The sequence below is a fragment of the Amblyraja radiata genome, chromosome 25 (genome assembly GCF_010909765.2).
Source record: "Amblyraja radiata isolate CabotCenter1 chromosome 25, sAmbRad1.1.pri, whole genome shotgun sequence".
Classification (NCBI taxonomy): domain Eukaryota; kingdom Metazoa; phylum Chordata; class Chondrichthyes; order Rajiformes; family Rajidae; genus Amblyraja; species Amblyraja radiata.
This window is the reverse complement of record NC_045980.1, coordinates 35,402,298-35,422,299: the sequence shown is the minus strand read 5'-3', so window position 1 is coordinate 35,422,299 and position 20,002 is coordinate 35,402,298. Positions and strand designations below refer to the sequence as shown.

The following is a 20,002-nucleotide window of genomic DNA, read 5'->3' as shown; positions in this document are numbered from 1 at the left end:
CTGCAAGTCATCAGAATAGTTATCATAAATTAATAATTTGATTTGGAAGATTCATTAACCACCATGTTTAAACTTAAAAGCCCCCAAAAAATCGATTTTGTCCATAAACACCAATGAAGGAGATCACGATTTCACAAACAATGACAGAAAGAATGACGTTTAAGGTCACTTACGCAAACAGTTTCATGATGTGGGACTTGCTGGGGGTTTCCAAATTTCCAGCACTAGCTCTGCAGTATGTAAAACATGACCGTTCAGCCATTTAATGAACAATGCTTGTCAAACAAGCATTTACGTAGCACCTCTTTATGAAGGTAAGCAGTACCAAGCACCAAAATAAATCTGTCTCCTTTGGATTGTGACTATTTTTGGCCTCCAAGTCTGCAGTGGGTGCAGTTGGAGGTCCGCCAGGTAGTTTCCTGGAATAGGTATTTGGTGTAAGGAGAGGGTGGACAACCTTGGAGTGTCGAGAGGCTGAGGGCTGACCTGATAGAAATATACAAAGTTGTGAGGCATTGGCAGGTCTTTTTCCAAGGGATGGACATTTGACATACGAGAGGTCGTAGGTTTAAGGGGGCAAGGGGGAGTCTGAAATGAGATGTGCATGGCACAATGGTGCATTGATGGAAGTAGAAGCCATGGTCACATTTAAGTGGAATTTAAAATGAACACATGAACAGGCAGTGATTAGAGGGTATAGATCACGTGCCAGCAGATGGGATTGGTTTAGGCTGGCATTGCGCATCTTGTTCCTGTGATGTTCCATTCTATATTTCCAAGCCAGTTGAAACAGTTGGTAGATGCTTACCATTCTGTGGCCGAACAGCGTAATGAATGAATGAATAAGTTTCTTGGCCAAGTTTGTTCACATACAAGGAATTTGCCTTGGTGCTCTGCTCGCCAGTGACAACATGACATACAATGACAATTAAGAATGACACAAGTAACCATGCAGGAGGTGCCACATTCAAGGAGGCTTTGACGTGAATGTCTCCACTGCCTAGGTCCTTCACCCAATCCTTCCTGATGGGTTCAGCAAATGGCTCAATATACACAACAACAAGACCATAAGGGAGAGGACAACTAACCACAGATTTAAGCGGAAATCTGTCATCTGCATTGTGATGCGGAGGGCACTGCTGATATTGGTGCGGAGGAGTTGCATTTTATTTTGAAGAGCAACATTTAAATGTTACTGTTGTCAACGGCCGCATTCTTCAGGATACGTGTGCTCGCGTGTACCCTGTCTTTTTATACTTGCCATTTTATACTTGCATTTGACATAATATGCAGGTGACGTGGACAGGATTGGTCATGCTACTTGATCTGATTTTTGCTGCATTCGGAATTTAAATTCTGGCCAGTGCTGGAATGCAACAGACTTGGAGTTTCAGTACTCTGACACTGCATCTGCAGAATGCCATCTTCCCTCTTGCTATTGTACATGCATGGGCAGTTTTCTGTTTTGGCATTCCTTAAATGATTTTTTGAAATTATCTTTGCATTGCCATTCCTTGCTATTCTTTTAAGGAAGTAGTGGGTCATTGAACCCAGGAGCTGCTTCTACATTTGGGGTGTGATCTTTATGTTCTTCCCCATTATTTACTGATTCTGCTGAAATGTTTGCTACAGTTTTCTGTTCTAAATAAAGGATCTCCACAAAATATGTCTTAATGCTGAATATGCTCTGAGTATTTCCCTTTCCAAACTTGCACTGTTAGTTTTATTTTCCTTGATCTGTTTCACTTGTACAAAATTGGATGGCAGAATATTTGGCCCCTGGTAGCAAAGTGCTCTGGATTGTGTCCTCTGCTAGTTATCAATAAACCTAATGGTAGGTGCCAAGTGAATGTCAGATGTTGAAGTGCTGCAAATGTTACTAATGGAGTAATATTTCTTTCACCTGTTTTAAATACAGCGCTTGTCTGAAATAACACTGAAGAATGAGAGTACGCTTGACCTGTCGAAGGCCAGCTTGCTTATACTCGGCTTAGCTTCAAACTGTATTTCTTTATCTCTATGTCATTATGTCGTAATTTACTCTGCACGCTTATAGACTCTTGGAATGAACGAGTCCTGCCAGGTGTTCAGTGGCACTTGGTGACATGCAGAATCTCCTCAAACTTCTGAAGAAGCAGATATACATGAGCTGTCTTTGTGATTGCATCAATGTCTTGAAATAACCACTGAATTCACAGTGTTCTCCCTACATCACAATTCTTGTTTGAATTATTTCATTCACACAAAAGCTTTGTTTTTCGTTCTTAAACATTTCTGAGATCTACGTTTTTATATTTTAATGAAAAGTGCAATGTAGATTAATATTTTTTAATCATATCTGAAGTCAAATAATCTGGTAAACCATTGATTTCGGTGGAGATTCTAGTCCTGCAGATTGGGAGACAAAGAGAAAGGGCAAGTTATATTTAAGCAAGACATAACTTGCCTTGCCCTGTGTCTCCTAATCTGCAGGGTGAGAATCTCCATTGAAACCAGTGGTGTCTCAGATCTTATAGCAGGTTCGACGGGCTTAAGATCTGAGCATTATCGAGGATCCTCACAAGCAACAGTAAACTGACTGATGCAATGCGATCTGTCACTCAATCTTGAGATGCCATATTCACCAACTCAATTTCAAGACATAGAGCTGAGGGTTTTAATTGGAACTACTGACTCCAGCAATTAAGATTTGCCAAATTTCATGTCTTGGATTGCAGTCTTTTGCTCACACAACAGACAAAGTGCTTGCATTTTTCTGCAACAGGAATTTGTCAAAACTCAGGGAAAGTTAGCCGTTGGATTTATTATTATTAATAATAATAAGCAGGACTCTTGGCAAGTCATAGTCATTGAGCTTTGAGCAATGTGGAGAGGAAGTTTTTGAAGGAGCCCCAATTGCTTTATTGGCCTTCCTGATGATTTATAGTTGGTCATGTGTTTATTTGATTTTAACTGAACAACAGGATTGAATATTTGCATTTAAAAAAAGTTACTATCAAAGTTGTTGGGAGGCATAGACCAAAGCTTGCACCAACTGTTCAGCCTCTATTCCAGGTTGAATCAAACTACCTGCAAATTCTGAAATCCTGTTTGAGCCAAGTTGAACTCCTGGCCCAATATTACTCCCTTTTACAGAGAGACCCGATACACAAATTTGAGACAGAGGGTTCAACTTGTCACTTGTACAGATGGTACTTTTATTTTTGCCAGAATAACAAGCAGAATTATACTGGTTAAATAGAAAAATCTGTGATCGTTTATAACTGTCAAGTTATAAAGGAACATCTTGGGTGGTGTTCTAAAGTATTTGTTCCTCTTGTTTTCCCTGCTCCTCCTTGCTCTTTGAAGGTACGGCCATGTTTATATTTTCGTGGTATTTAATCTCATCCCAGCAATCAGATCAAACAAGGCAATATCTCCGAGGTAGTAAGATCAGAGGGAAAACTAACTCAAAAAAAGAGTTAACTCCATTTGAGACTGGTCTTGCCGCTTCTCTTCCATCCCCACCCCTCCCTATCAATACACACATCTCTACAAAGAATCTTTGATGAGCAATGTGAGGAAGGTCACTCTAACCTGAAGCTGGTGAAGTTAATTATACTGACTTGTTAATGGTTGCTCTACACATAAGCGAGTATTTGACATTTACCAATATGCTTGAAACAGAATTTATTCCAGGTTCATTCCTTCACCTCACACATTAAAGCTCTTTCGCTATTGTTTATGACTTGCCTCTTGCTACTTTATACGAAGCATTCATTGTGCACAAATAAATCGGTCATAAATGGAATGATGTACATACAACCCAGCACTCTGTATTTCACATTTTCCTCGAGTGCAAATTTACAGATACAGAATGAAAACAGGCACTTTGGCCCACAGGGTCCACGCCGATCATTAATCATCCGTTCACACGCGTTCTATATTTCATCCACTCCCTGAACACGGGGGCAGTTTCACCTTTAACTTGGGCAGCTTACACCCCCAGCGGTATGAACATTGCCGTCTTTAACTTCAAGTAACCCTGGCTTTCCCTCTCTCTCCATCGCTCCCCCTTCTCAATTCTCTGACCAGTCTCGCTGTCTCCAACTACATTTTATCTCTCTTTGCTTTGTTGTTACCTTCTCCAAGCTAACAATGATCTATTCTGCATTTTCCTTGATCTGCATTCCCTTGGTCCTGTTTTCACACCTTAGATTCGGAGTTAATTTTGACCGGTTGTTAACATCATTGCAGAGCAGATGCACAATGGCTAATCTGGTGATGGAAGGGTCTCGACCTGAAACATCACCCATTCCTTCTCTCCAGAGATGCTGCCTGTCCCACTGAGTTACTCCAACTTTTTGTGTCTATCTTTGGTGTAAACCAGCATCTGCAGTTCCTTCCTGCACACCTGTTTCTGTGCTGCACGGTTCTACGTCTCGATGACCTATATTGTGACAAAGAGCGAATTCTTGACAGCTTTTGACTTCAACTATTATTGCTTGCCTGTAATTGCAGGAAAATGCTAAGATAATTAAGTTTTATGCTCTAGGTGTTTCATGATAATTAATAGAATGGTGGCCTAAATAACAGCGGGGTAGCTTTGTATGGAAATACTGAATTGAAGCATTAATGCACTTCATCCTTGCTGATGCGCATTGAAGTAATTTGTGCAAGAACCTAGAGTGGCACAATTTCTTAATTAAAGCCTTAAGGTGCTCAATGTGTTTAATAACTAAAAGTGTTGGATTGTGTTATAAGATTTCATCCCTATCTGGTAGATATTGCTGAGTAAGTGTATTTTCCACATTGTAATATCTAGGCCTTGCCTGTAATTTGAAGAGAGCCCATTTTCTCACAAATCATTTTGATCACTGTTCTGGGAAGTGGATTGGTGCAACTTCAGTAGTTTTAATCCTATTGAGGATAGCTAGGAAAGTTGCCTTGTGAACAAAATCCTGAGGTTCGTGCAATATCAGACATGGAATGTTATAGTTATGAAAGTAGAAATGAATTGCTTGTGATTTTTTTTATGTTTTCATTGTAAAATAATTGTCTAGTATTAGATCAATATCTACCTCATTGGATACCCTTTGATTTGACTTTGCAGGCTTTATCTTGCACTAAACGTTTTTCACGTTATTCCCTACATTATTAATCTGCGCGTTGAATAGCTCGATTGTAATCATGCATTGTCTTTCGACTGACTGGTTAACATGCAACAAAAGCTTTTCACTGTACCTTGGTACACGTGACAAATTAAACATCTAGAAATGGAAGATGGTGTGGCCAATGCTTTGAATTCAAATTGAATTATTTTTTCATACTAAGAATATCAAATTGGTATGTGGGTGGTAAGTTGCAAAATATCTCAACTGCATGTTTTTTTTATAAACTCGATTGAGAGTGTCTTGCTATCACTCCAAAAAAGACACAAAGTGCTGGAATAACTCAGCAGGTCGGGCCGTGTCTCTGGAGAACATGGATAGGTCATCTTTTGAGACTGGGGCCCATGTTCAGAATGATCCACTCCAGTTTTGAGGATTCTTGGATGGCTGATGAGGCCAAAGTGGGATTGGCAGTCTTCCATGGGCAGTTGATGCCTGAAACTCGACTGAAGTTACACAAACCACGTGGCTTTTCATGGCGGATCAGAGGTGAATTCTGACACTGCAAAACCTTTCCACAATACGCAAAGACCAAATTGGGAGCGTTGAATACCCACTTCTTGTCTGGATAAGTACCAGCAACCCAAGAAGCTTGACACATTCTCCGTAATGCTCGATTGATATGCAATGCATCATCCGAAAGATAAATTGCCTTCAAAAATGCACGGTGGCTTTAGTGTGTACTGTATATAAATGCACCTCAGTTACTCACAAAAGCCACTCCTCCAACAGATCCTCTCAAAACCTGTGACCAAGAGGTACAGGGTGATGCCACCACCTGCATTTCCCTTTCCAAATCGCACAACATCGTGACTTGTAGCACAGTGGCAGAAACTTCAGCAAAAGAATTGCAGTTATTCAAGATGGCAGCTTAGCATCAACCTCTCAAGGCCATTGGACGGATAGAATATTTTGGCTTTGTTGACCATGTCCAGATCCTGATGAATAAAAGAATAAAAATCTCAAGTGCATGTTGATAAATTCTATACGGTGATTTGTCACACTGAGTGGTTATGTTGCCTGAACACTTGTTTGTGACCAGAATGATTTGGATATTTACAGCTCTCAGCAGTAAGTTAAGAAACTGAATGCAGGTGAAAGGAAAGATTGGCGGAGCGCAGCTTTGACTATTTTCCAACAGATATGATCTATGATATTCATATGAAACCTTATCTAATTGCACATTTAATGGTCTTCAATTTTTGACACTGCCTTCCTCATGTCATCAATCTGACTTAATTTTTGGCATCAGCAGCAAGAACATTCCACTTCACTGCTGCCCTCCACTCTCCAAACCTAGACCTCAAATCATTCCACTTGTCAGTTTTTTAAGTTGGTTTTGCCTGAACCTGGTGTGTATCAAGACAGCAAGTCTGGGTTTTGCAATCCTTGCAATGCTGTGCCTTGCTGAAAGCATGCGTGTATAAAGATTTAAGCTAGATATAATAATGTTCCATGACCCATCCAGTTCATTTGTTTTAGATTTTCAGAGTGCAATTCCTTTTTTCTTGAGGAATGGCTGCAAGAGAAATTCCTGTGTAGCTGGGCTTGAAAATCTTTTAATTCCGGGAAGGAGCAGTGAAAGGAGTAATAACTACTTTATTTGTTTTTGTATACACGTGACCAGTTGCTATGGATAGGTAGACCTTCTGCCAGGGTGGATATGTCGAGGACTAGAGGCCATAGCATGTGAGAGGGGCAAAGTTTTAAGAAGATGTGTGGGGCCAGCATTTTATGCAGCAAGTAGTGGGTGCCTGGAACGCGCTGCCAGGGATGGTGGTGGAGGCTGATGTGATAATGGCGATTAAGATGCTTTTGGATAGGCACATCGATATGCAGGGAATGAAGAGATATGGATCACATACAGGCAGAGATTATGTTGGCATGGACATTGTAGGCGTGTCGCAATGCTATACTGTTCTATGTTCATTGTAGAATAAATCCAATTCCGGTATTGATTTATGCATTGCCGTTTATCAATGTGTCCATATAGGTATGTGAGCAGGAAGGATTTTCTGGAATACCAACCACGATCACGAATCATTTTATCTCTCGTTACTTCTAGCTCATCCCAGTAGGGCACCAGTTCTTTCTGATGCCTCTTGCCAGATCAATGATGGACGTTCTGGCCGGCGGACTCAATTAAATCTCGCCAATGTCAACCAAGTCGTGATTATGGGGCAATGAAATTTTGTTCGGTCATTTGAAGTGTCTTGTCTTTTATTTGTAATATTCATGAACTGCTTGTGGGTAAATGATCAAAAACAAAATGAGTGCAGCAGGTGATGTATGGCCAATCAGGGTTTCTGCAAGGTACTGTTTAAAGTTCCAGCCTTGAAATAAAAACACAAACTCCATGCCAAATAATTCTCAAGGCTTTTATTTCCTGTGGATTTCAGTAATTGATCAACATGAGAAAAATTATCAAGATACGAGACTGCAGATGCTGGAATTTTGAGCAAAGACACCAAGTGCTGGAGGAACTCAGCAGGTCAGGTCGCTCTTCTCTCCATGACCAGGTTTCTTTGGGACCCCCTCTCATTGTGCCACCTCTGTGATTCAGCTGTCTGTTAGAAGAAGTGTCTCACCCTGACATGTCGTCTGCCAATTTTCCTTCACCGATGCTGTCTGACCAACTGAGTTTCTCCAGCATTTTGTTTTGTGTTCAAGGGAAAATGTGAGGCTCTAACAACCAGCTGAGAACATTTCCAACATAGAAACGGTGGAATTGAACAACTTTTGTATCTCGTAGGTAGATAAAAATGCCGGAGAAACACGGCGGGTGAAGCAGCATCTATGGAGCGAAGGAAATAAGCAACGTTTCAGGTCGAGACTCTTCTTTGTATCTGTCGTGATCTTTTCTAAAAACAAGACTGACAGAAATTCCAGATGACTGAGAGTTTAATGAGAATAAGGAACTGAAGAAAATCAGCAGCTGAAGAGAAGTTGAGATGGGAAGTTGATATCTCGGCAGCTTGAAACAGATGGCTATAGTGAATGCTCTGTGGTCAGCATCTGCAAATGGTCCTCTGGGCTTCAAATGTAAACCCACAGTTTAAGAAAGGAAATGGAGAGAAACAGGAGACTAGCCTGTTGGCTTTGTGTCAATAGTAGGGAAAGTGCAGAAACCTTTTCATGAAAAGATCACCCTGAAGAGTAGTGGAATTGAGCAGAGTCAGCAAGTGTTTTATGGAAGGGAAATGATGCTTGAGTAATTGATCTTGTTGAGGATGTGACAAGTAGATAAGATCAGGAGGAACAAGTGGTTTTGGTGGATTTGAATTTGTGGTAAGCCCACCTGTGGGTCCCACACAGAAGATTGTTCAACGAGGTCGGAACACCATTCTACCGACATGGAATGTGTGAGGAAATGTTTCTCTGGTGGCCATGTTCTGACCTGCGAGAAGCCAGAGGGATTGGGGCTTGGCCACGGGTGATCAGTTATGTGGTTGAGGGGCCAACATTTTGTAGAGTAAAATGGATGAATAATAACCGCTGCTCCAATCAGTGGCATCCATGTGTCGAATGAGCTACTGATTTGCTGTTGAAATCTCGATGGGATTGAGAATAACGAAGAGAATGTGAAAAGGCTCCATGAGGATCTGACCAAGTTAAGCGAGTGAGGAAGACCAATGCGAATGCCATTGTAACGTGGAAACGGTGTTAAGCCCCCTACTGTGCACATGACAGAGTTTTTTTTTAATGGTGACAGATTGGGTGGTGATGATGGTGGTGAAATAGCCTTCTCCCCGCCACCCCCCATCAGTCTGAAGAAGGGTTTCGGCCCGAAACGTTGCCTATTTCCTTCGCTCCATAGATGCTGCTGCACCCGCTGAGTTTCTCCAGCATTTTTGTGTACCTTGGGTGGTGATGATGTTTGAATGACTGCGGTTTGTGCCTACACAGCAGTGAAAGCTGTCTTAGGTGCAACATCAATGAGGAAAGTGAATAATATATTGGCCTTTTATGTGAGAATTTGAATGCAAGCGTAGAGATGGAGTATAATGGAGTATTGGACCATAACTAGAAAAGGGAGGTACCCGCTCTGGAGTGCCACGCAGATTCACCAGAGATTGATTCCAGGGATGGTCCTATCAGAGAACAAGCTAGGAACTGCCGATAGTGGTTTACACAAAAGGACGCAGAGTGCTGGAGTAACTCAGCGGGTCATGCAACATCTCTTGAGACAAGGAACAGGTGACGTTTCTGGTCGGGATCCTTTTTCAGAGTTTGAGTAGACTGGGTCTGTATTCTTGCTACTTTGATAGAAAAAGTGGAAATGTTACAATAACAACATTCGTACAAGGTTTAACAGATGGGATGCATGGCGAATGTTTCCCTTGGCTGAGGAATATGGAACCGATGTCACACTGCAGAAAATGCGCAGGCCATTCAGGACTGAGATGACATTCTCTTGATGTGGGGAAAGTCGGAATGCTCCTCATCATAAGGTGAAGATGACTCAGTAATTGAGTTCATTCAAAAGCAATGGTGAATTTCTCAATCCAGACAATAAAGCAAAATGTGGTTAGTGGCTTTTTTAAAAGTTGCGTCAACAGATGTCAGACAAAACCACTCATCACAACCGTATTTTGAAAGCTCTTATTCGCCACTAAATATTTTCACAACTTGTTACATTCGAGCAAATGTATCACAGATCAGGTGAGGATTTATCACTTAATCCAAGCTGTCGATGAAGGTGACTGGCTTTCTACCCTCATGTCCTACCCTCATGTTCCTCTTTTTCCTTAGAGGGTGTCTCTGGTTATCACTGCTCGTGACAACAATGTTTTTAAAATATTTTTCTGCCAGAAATATTTTTAGTTTTAGAGATACAACGTGGAAATAGGCCCTTGTGCCCACTGAGCTTGCGCCGACCAGCGATTCCTGTACACTAGTTCTATCCTATAGATTAGGGACAATTCACAGCCGATTAACCTGCAAATCTGCACGTTTTTGGAGTGTGGGAGAAAACTGGAGCATCGGCGAAAACCCACGCGGTCATAGTGAGAATGTACAAACTTCGTTTGGTCCATATCCCTCCAAACTTGGCCAATCCACATACCTGTCTAACTGTTTCTTAAAAGGTGGGATAGTCCCAGCCTCAACTACCTCCTCTGGCAGTTTGTTCCATATATCCACCACCCTTTGTGTAAAAAAGTTACCTCTCAGTTTCCTGTTGAATCTTTTACCCTTCACCTTGAACTTATGTCCTCTGGTCCTCGATTCCCCTGCTCTGGGCAAGAGATTCTGTGCATTGACTCGATTTATTCCTCTCATGATTTTATACACCTCTATATGATCACCCCTCATCCTCCTGCGCTGCATGGAATGGAGACCCAGCCTACTCAACCTTTTCCTACAGCTCAGATCCTCTAGTCCTGGCAACTTCCCCGTGAACTTTCTCTGAACCCTTTCAAGCTTGACAATATATTTCCTATAACATGGTGGATGACGCTTATCATTGTCTTAATTGGCTGCCTGTTTCTACGTTTTACAATGAAGTTGTCTCCTTTTCCTTCCGTGCTTTCTGGAGATCTAACAGTGAGCCATGTTGATACTCATGATCTTGCTACCAACTTTCATTGAGTTCTTATGAAGGGAAATGAAGAAGCAAAGAAATCTACTAATGTAATTTACACTGCAGAAGACGTTTGGGTTTTTGTGCCTTCGCATTGTATGCTGGTCAATATTTATTTCTCAGTGAAGATCTTTAACGGTTAATCTGATTATTGATTTCTTGGCTATTTTGGAGCTTGGCCAAAGTAGCTGTCACACTTTCTGTATTGCAACAGAAATTGCACCAGAATAGCAATTACAGTGCCCTCCATAATATTTCTGACAAATATGGCCTTTATTAAAATCGGACAATGTGCACTTTAACCACATGCAATTTTTTTTTATTACAAATCTCAAATTGTGGAGTACAAAGGCAAATAAATAAATGATGGGTCGTTGCCCCAAATATTATAGAGGGCACTGTAACTGGTGCAAACTCGATTTTGGCCGCTTTAAGTAATGATGCAAGTGCAAGTTATTAAAATTCACTTTCTTACGGTTGTATTTATTACTCTAAAACCAAGTAAAAAATGATAATATTCGAGCAAATGGTATACTTTAAATGCCTGGTCCTGGCTGTCTGTTTGTTAACCAGGACCCTCATGTCTAAATGTTATGGTGGGAACTCGGTGCTAATTTTAATTTTTCCTCCTCCTTAAGACCTTAAGTTCCACACATTCCCAACACTGCTGTGTAAATCACTCCTAAGCCCAGGGGATCATTTCAGAAATGTATGTGGGCAGTGAAGAGGAAGATATGTAATATCAATAATAATCCTTGTACAACTTGAGGTGCATGATCCAACCAGCATCAGCTGCTTCAGCAGTGAACACCTTCACATTCCCTGCTTGAATGAAAAATTAATTATTTGATCAGGCAACTTTGATTCCACATGCAACTCAAATGCCCCAGGAGCCAGAATACATTCAATTGTTCCCTGATAACTGATAACCACCTCGTAATAAGAGAAGGTAGACAAAAATGCGGGAGAAACTCAGCGGGGCATGCAGCATCTAAAGAGAGAAGGAATGGGTGACGTTTCGAGTCAAGACCCTTCTTTAAACTGAAAGTAGAAGGGAGGGAACTGGAGGTTAGTGAAGGTTAGAACAAAGCAGGACCGGCAACTGATGGCCATGGAGGGGTGGGACCCATAATGGCCCATTGTTGGCTCCTTCCCTTCCTTGGTCATCTGTTGCCAGTTATGCTTTGTTCTGGCCTTTTCTTAGCTCTAATTGCATCCCCTTCACTTTTTGTCTGAAGAAGGGTCCCGACCCAAAATGTCATCATCCTTTTTCTCCAGAGATGTTGCCCGACTCGCTGAGTTACTGCAGCACTTTGTGTCCAACTTTGGAAAAATACCAGCATCTGCAGTTCCTTTCTACACAGCTTGTAATAATAGTTTCAAAAGAACCAAGCAGTGCCTTGATGTGCATTGCCATCTCAAAAAGCAACCCCCCCCCCCCCCCCGGCAGCAATTTAGACCAGAATTTGAATGGAAGGCAGTCTCAGAGATATTGAAATTGCAAGGCCAGGTCAAGTTGAATATTTTAAAGTGAATATGGAGTTCAATTTAGCTCAGTGTGAGATGTTGCATTTTGAGAGGTAAAGCCAGGATAAGACCTTCATTGTGAACGGTAGGCCTGTGTGTGTTGCAGTGCAGAGGGATCTAGAAGTACTGATGGATAGTTGAGAGGATGAGAAACACGAGCCCAGGGAAAGATTTAATAGAAACTGACGGGCAAAGTTTTCACGCAGAAGGTGATGGGTAAATGAAACAAGCTGCCAGAGGTAGTTGAATAACAGCATTTGGGACATTTGGACAGGAATATGCATTTGAAAGGTTTAGAGGGATACGGGCAAAACTTGGGTAAATGGGTTCAGCTTAGTTGGGGCATCTTGGTCAGTATGGACGAATTGAGCTGAAGGGCCTGTTTCTTGTTGTCCGACTCTCGTAGTATTTGTCATCAAAGAATATGTTAAACGCTCAACAAGCAGTCCACTTGGCAAGTATCCCAATAGCTTGCACCATCTACAAAATGGTCAAAATTTGGCAATCCTCTGACCTCTACGAAGCAGAAAAAAATGACAAATGCGGAAGAATACAATGGCCAAATTTTCACCCCTTTCTGGTGAACCTTGTCATTCCTGTCACTGGGGCATGATTCGAGAAAATCCAACCTTTTTCACGTGGGCATACCACACGGACTGTTGTTTACGATGGCTCATCATTATTATCTGGAATATTATGCAAACTCCCCTTGCCAGCAAATCCGGCATCCATTTGAATAATAAAACTGAGCTCATTTATAGTGAAGCTCTGATAGTTGATCCCCTAGAGAACGCCGCATGCTAACCTGCTGTGAGATAGAATGAAAGTAATTAAATATTCCAAGATCCATCAATGAACTAGACTGCAGCAAGGTAACATAATGTTTGTGCTTGAGAGATGTATACCCATAACTAATTAAGACAGTTGCATGTGCCATAGAATTTAATTTGTGCGACTTTAATAAAAGCCAGGTGCGTCAGTGTGGGTAGACTTACCTGTTTATTAAAATTTCATTTTTGGTCTTGATCTGCCTGTGAAAAGAATTGGCAGTAATTTGGTCTGGATATTTTCCAACTTTTCAAAGGGAAATTGCTTTACTCAATGCACCTCAAAATAAACAGTTCATTTCATTAATGTTCGTTGCCAAAAATAATATATAATTATCGTGTATTTCAACTGGTCATCTCTAAGCCTTTAGTAATGAAGGGACTGAAATGTTCAAACAAAATTGCAAATTTCTCTGCTGAGCTTGTATCGTAATGGACTTGATTGCATTGAATATCATGATTTGATATTTCTTGTTCCATCGATGAACAGGCAACATTTTTGGTCGTGATTCGTCTTCAGACTTAAAGAGCCCTGACCTGAAATGTTGATTTGTCCATTCCCTTCACGGGTGTTGCTTGACTTGCTGAGTTCGTCCAGCACTTTGTGTTTTCAAAATTAATTATTATCAATTAAGTAGTTTCTTAAAATGCCTGCTATATTTCGACAGCTTGCCTTTTTGGTTTTCCCAAATAAATTTCGCACTAAAATCTCACTTTGAAATGTTTTGCTCTTGTTGTCTTCCCCAGAGAGCTTATTGTGCTCAAATAATGGCTTTTGTTGCAGTACAAACTCTCCAGAAATGCTGCCATACTATATAGTCACAGCCCTTTATATAGATGAACCTGAAACAATCTAGTCGGCTGGAAAATAACAAATCAATAACCACTATTCCTTTTCCTCCACCGTGCTTCAACGCTGAAATACTTTACATGTGGGATAAAGACTGCCATTTTATCCAACTTACTGACTATAGGAACTTAATGGGTTAAGCTGAATTCCAATCAGTAACTTAATGTAAAGATTAATTTAACACCTCATTCTTGGGAGCTGCATTGTCCTGGCAATTTATGTGGTAAATTAATGGCTTTAAAGTGCAGTATTATCTTTGGGGCTTGAAGCCTTTTTTTTACTGGTCTTTTGTGGCTGTAACTAGTATTTGATAAAATTGATTTTGGTCATTAAATAGAATCCATAAAGAGCCTGTCCCACTTACGCAATTTTTTTCGGCGACTGCCGGCACCCGTCGTAGTTGCAACAGGTCGCCGAAAATTTCCAACATGTTGAAAATCCAACAGCAACCAGAAAATGGTACGACTCTTTGGGCGACTACTCACGACCATACAGGCGTCACCCCCACTGCCCTGGAATCAGTCTGAAGAAGGATCTTGACCTGAAATGTCACCCATTCCTTCTCTCCAGAGATGCTGCCTGGCCCACTGAGTTACTTCAGCATTTTATGTCTACCTTCGATTTAAACCAGCATCTGCAGTTCTTTCCCACATGCTTGACATGCACATGGATAGGCGAGGGCAAGTGAGGCAACTTGGTTGGCATGGACAAGTTGGGCTGAAGGGCCTGTTTCTTTGTTGCATAGCTGACTTTAAAATTTAAATGTTCTAAATATGGAAATATTAACTAGAACCTTGTGATTGGGAAGTATAGTAGGTGGTGTGAACTTGGATCAGTTGAGGTGTGGGGAGGGAGCCCTGTTTTAGTTTAATAGCTATATTTTGGTAGCGGGCAGATTGCTGGAAGGAAAAAATATTTAATTGCTGTTCAGCTGCACAGATGGGACAGAAAATTGGCCAAAGTTGCTGTTTGCATTCATCTGCTGGATCAGTTGCTTATTTCAGCATGGCCATTATTTCCAAACTGTTTGCTTGCTCTTTCATCAAACTAGAACTCTCTGTTCAATGAGAAGTTGGCATCAATTTGTTAAAAACATTTCAAATCATAATCAACTTTTTATTTTTAGCTGAGCAAATTCTCCTCTAGGTTTTCCCATTGCTGTGGTAGTTGAGTTATATTGCTGATCACTTAACTCACTCAGGGAATATGATGCAGTGAATTTGGCATTGGTTTCATTTGTTGTGTCGGATGGAACTGCAGGTGCTGTTTTACACTAAAGATAGACACAAAATGCTGGGGTGACTCAGTGGGACAGGCAGCATCTCTGGATAGAAGGAATGGGTGACGTTTCGAGTTGAGACCCTTCTTCAGACTGAGGTTTCACTGAATTCAACTCTTCCTATTCATGGAAATGATGAGAGATAAAAGTGCTGGAGAAACTCAGCGGGTGCAGCAGCATCTATGGAGTGAAGGAAATAGGCAACGTTTCGTCCCGTAAAGTTGCCCATTTCCTTCGCTTCATAGATGCTGCTGCACCTGCTGAGTTTCTCCAGCACTTTTGTCTACCTTCGATTTTCGAGCATCTGCAGTTCCTTCTTAAACAATGTCAATGATGACCCTGCTTTGGGTTGAATAAGGTAAAGCAAGCCAAATAGAATCTAGGGTGGCACAACGGTAGACTTGCTGCCTTACCAGAGACCTGGGCTTGTTTCTGACCAGGTACTGCCTGTGCGGAGTTTGTATGTTCTCCTTGTGACCCAGTCTCCATTGGTTTTCTCAGTGTGCTCTGGTTTTCCCCCACATTCCAAAGATGTGCAAGTTTGTAGGTTAATTGGCTTCTGTAAATTGCTCCTAGTGTGTCGGATAGAACTAGCGAATGGGTGATCAGAAGATCATAAGTGATAGGAATAGAATTAGGCCATTCGGCCCAGCAAGTCTACTCTGCCATTCAATCATGCTGATCTATCTCTCCCTCCTAACCCCATCGTTGGTCAACGCGCACCAGGTGGGCTGAAAGACCTGTTTCCACACTATCTCCAAACTAAATAGTGCAATCAATTTCCGAATTTATTTTCCGGAAAGTTTCCTAATCTTCTATCCACCTGGTTGTGAATGCAACACCAAATTGTTCCTTAACGCATAATGTACAAGTTAAAATACTAATGAACATGATCAACCCGATATCAGATGTGTGCACAACCAGTAGCGATAGTGATTTGTAAACTGGAGAACAGATTGGATGTCAAATTCAGATTTGTGATGCCGAGCCATTTAACAATTGATGCACCAGCTGTATATTTACCTTTCCAAAAATGTATACAGCAATAATATTTAAATAGAGTGCGATAAATGTAATGTGAGTTTTAAAACAACACTGAATTCCAATAAGAGGCCCAAATGATACATGATTTGGAATATACAAGTTTAGCTTGCCAATTAATATTGTCGGTGTTTATTACCTTCTCATATTATCAAAGTACCATCATTTACTAGCTGAAGATTTTGACTTTGGTTTCATGTAAATTATCTGCAAGCCAATGTGTATTTTGCAATCTATCTCCAATAATTGGGCCGATGGCTTTCCATATAATTTGCATTGGGCTTTCTTGTTGCTGAATGCGTTTAATAAAACTGATAAGCATTTTACCACTGAATATCAAAGACATGAAAAGGCATTTTATCATTGAATATCAAAGAAATGAAACAGTAATCAGTTTCATTTGATGAAACCAAGTTGGCTGTTATTGTTGGAGGAACTCATTGGGCAAGCGGCATCTGTGGAGGGAAAGGACAGAATGTTTGGGGCAGGGCTCTCCAGCTTCAGCAATTCTCCCAGTTATTTTCAAGTCTGGATTGATTGAATTGGACCTTATTTTACCACATGATGTAGGGCAGAGATGGGTCCATACATTTGCATGGGGCTGAGTTTGAAATGATGTTGCAGTCAGACACTGAATATATTGCCTTCAAGTAATTAATGAACACAGCAAATCATCATTTGCACGGACCCGGTATGTGAATAGTTTCAGTTTAGTTGATTGTCACGTGTACCGAGGTACAGTGAAAAACTTTTGTTGCGTGGTATCCCGTCAGCAGAAAGACAATACAAGATTGCGTTGCGATCGAGCCATTTACAATGTATAGATAGATACATGATAAGGGAATAACGTTTATTGCCAGCAAAGTCCGATCAAGGACAGTCCGAGGGTCAGCAAAGAGGTAGATAGTAGTTCAGCACTGCTCTCTGGTTGTCTGATAACTGCTGGGAAGAAACCAAATGTCCCTAAATTTGAAGGTGTGAGGGATATGGGCCAAACGCGGGCATGTGGGTTGAGTGTAAATGGGGCCTCTTGGTCAGCATGGATAAATGAGTACATGTTTTAAGCACATGGAGAGAAAATGGATGTTGGCAAATGTGGTAAAGGATTTCCAAGGTTTCAATGTAATGGAAATAGATTTTGAAGAGTGGATAGAAAATCCTATAACCATATAATTTAGTTAATAGAGAGAAATTATAGGTAAATGTTTGAATTGGTGACCAATTTCTTAAACACTTTAAATTGTTTTAGCAATTACCCCGTATTTTAATGTACTGAAGTAGATTTTGTTTGTTGTGAATTGCTTTTTACCAATGTTGTGGTTACTTAATTTAGTGTCTATTATGTCAGGGTCCATTTAACGGAGTTTCATTACAGAATATTGGCTTTAGGACAGCAAATCCCATAACTACTCATCTTGAATTTTGATCAGTGTCTGGATGGAAGTGGGAGTTACTCATCTCCTAATCTCCGGCAAATTAAATTGTCTGTAATTTTTTTTTTCGTATAACTTTCTTCAATTGAAATAACATCTGAATTTCTAACTGGTGTTAATTAAATACTGTAAAGTTGATACTATAGAGCGTTTTGAGTGTTTTTTTGTGCAGTAAGCCATGAATTTATAATTGTTTGAAAGTCTGAAACATTGATTTGAACTAAAAGCAAATTGTTGAAACCACTCATCACTGGTTAGTCTGTCATGGGGTCGGACATTGTGATGAAAGTTTCTTCCCTTAGTGAATTTATGCTCCTTGCCTAAATGGTCTGTGTAGTGCCCATTTCTCAGTCTGAAGTTGCTTGCCTTTTAAAGATCCTAGCCCATGGCTAGCAAAGAAATGTTTTAATTGAAGAGAGAGTAGCTATTTGTCAATTGTTGATAAATTGGAGCAGATATTCCAATTTCATTTTAGCTGAGGAATGTAATAGCTGCTGATTTCTATATCATACTTAGGTGAGAGTAGAATTGGGCTCATAACATTTCTTTTCCATTGATCAGTCTTTTGAAAAAATTGCTGTTTTGACAGTTTCAAACCACTCAGTAGATTACTGATGACTGCTTTTCATGTGACTGTACATGGGTAACTAAGAAGTTTAAGAACATTCCTAAATTCATTTCATATTATTAGTCATGTTATAACCATTCTGTGTATTTATTAACATCTTGCAATTTGTAATCGACGGTGTAACCTTACAGCACCAGAGACCCGGGTTCAATCCTGACTATGGGTGCTGTTTATAGGGAGTTTGTACGTTCTGCCTGTGACCGGTTTTCCCCGGGTGCTCCAGTTTCCTCCCATCTTCCAAAGACGTTTCGGTTTGTAGGTTAATTAGCTTCTGTAAATTGTCCCTAGTGTGCAGGATAGTGCTAGTGCATGTGATAATTGCTGGTGGTTCGAAAGACCGGTTTCCACTCTATTTCTCTATAGTGTTTAATACTTCCTGACAGATCTTCCCTCCCATCACCAAATATATCAACCATCCCCCAGTTTGGTGTCATTTCCTAATTTTGCCTCCAAGCAGAAATCAATTTAAACATGTCCAAAAACCACTTCATTTTGGATTCCACGTCCTGGCTTTTTTATCACCCTGCACAGCTCTGTCGCTCCCTCTTTGAATTGGATAGCTCGCTGCAATCACGACATCTTGCTACTTTTGACTTGGCATTCTGTGACCTTTCATTTGACGGTTCACAAAATCGTTTCAAAGTCCTCTGGAAGCCCAGATAATGGCAGCCGGTTCCAGTATCTATCTCTATCCACAGCAGAATTTTGTTGAACACTCTCTTAATGTTTGCTGAAAATTCTGATTTATCGATGTTTTGATTTAACTTTGAATGGAGATTACATTTAAATTCCTACAACTGATATCAGCTAAATTCCAGATTAACTATTCACTCATTACTTGGCACTAAACGTAATCCAGAAGCTCTTAAAATGTGTGATCTTTTTGGGCTAAATGTAACTTGAGCCACTCACTACCCACTCAATGCCCACTTAAATCTCAACCAGGTGTGGAGGACCAAATAAACGGACTCTTTCCACTCTGGGGTCGGACATTTCGAAGCCTCATTAGTAAATGGGCTTTGGGGAGGGCATCGTTGAGATTGCTCGCTTGGACTAGGCAGGGCGTGGGTAGATTTGCAATTCCTCACACACCCTGTGGAGGGTTTGTATTTTATATAGAGGCGTGACTGAGGCCCCATGTGTAAATTTGAGAAAATGCAGAAACGAATAAACCTGCAGGGAGGCATAGAGGTGGAGTTGCTGCCATACAGTGCCAGAGACAGGTTCAACCCTTGCTGTGGGTGCTGTTTGCGTGGAGTTTCTATGTTCTCCCTGTATCCACATGGGGTTCCCCAGGGTGCTCTGATTTCCTCTCACACTCCGAAGACATGCGGATTTGTAGGGTAATTGGCTTCAGTAAAGATTGTAAATTGTCCCAAGTGTGTAGGATAATGCTAATGTACGGGGATTGCTAGTCAGTGCAGACTCGATGGGCCAAAGGGCCTGATTCCGCGCTGTATCTCTGAACTAAACTAATGCCCGGAATATAGAAGGTCAAGGCTGGTTTGTCGCAACCCATTTTGAAGAGTTGTATAGGACAGATTTTTTAATAAAAAGTAACTGCAAATGCTGGTTGAGACCAAAGTTGGCTCAATGCCGGAGTAACTCAGTGGGTCAGGCGGCATCTCTGGAGAACGTGGATGGGTAACATTTCAGGTTGGGATCTATTCAGGCTTCAAGATGGAT

The 20,002-nt window shown here is 40.9% G+C and overlaps 1 protein-coding gene across 11 annotated transcripts in view; it reads left to right on the top strand.

Annotated features, from left to right (window-relative positions):
• arvcf (ARVCF delta catenin family member) overlaps nt 1-20,002 on the top strand; it is a 230,796-nt gene that overhangs the window by 44,346 nt on the left and 166,448 nt on the right. For 2 of the 11 annotated variants that reach the window (XM_033043848.1, XM_033043842.1), the window contains exons 1-2: nt 19,400-19,411; nt 19,927-19,929. The exons of the other annotated variants lie outside the window; for them this stretch is intronic. The gene's annotated coding sequence lies outside the window, so the exon portion shown is untranslated. Of the gene's footprint in view, nt 1-19,399; nt 19,412-19,926; nt 19,930-20,002 lie in introns of those variants that run through there. 11 annotated transcript variants of the gene reach the window in all.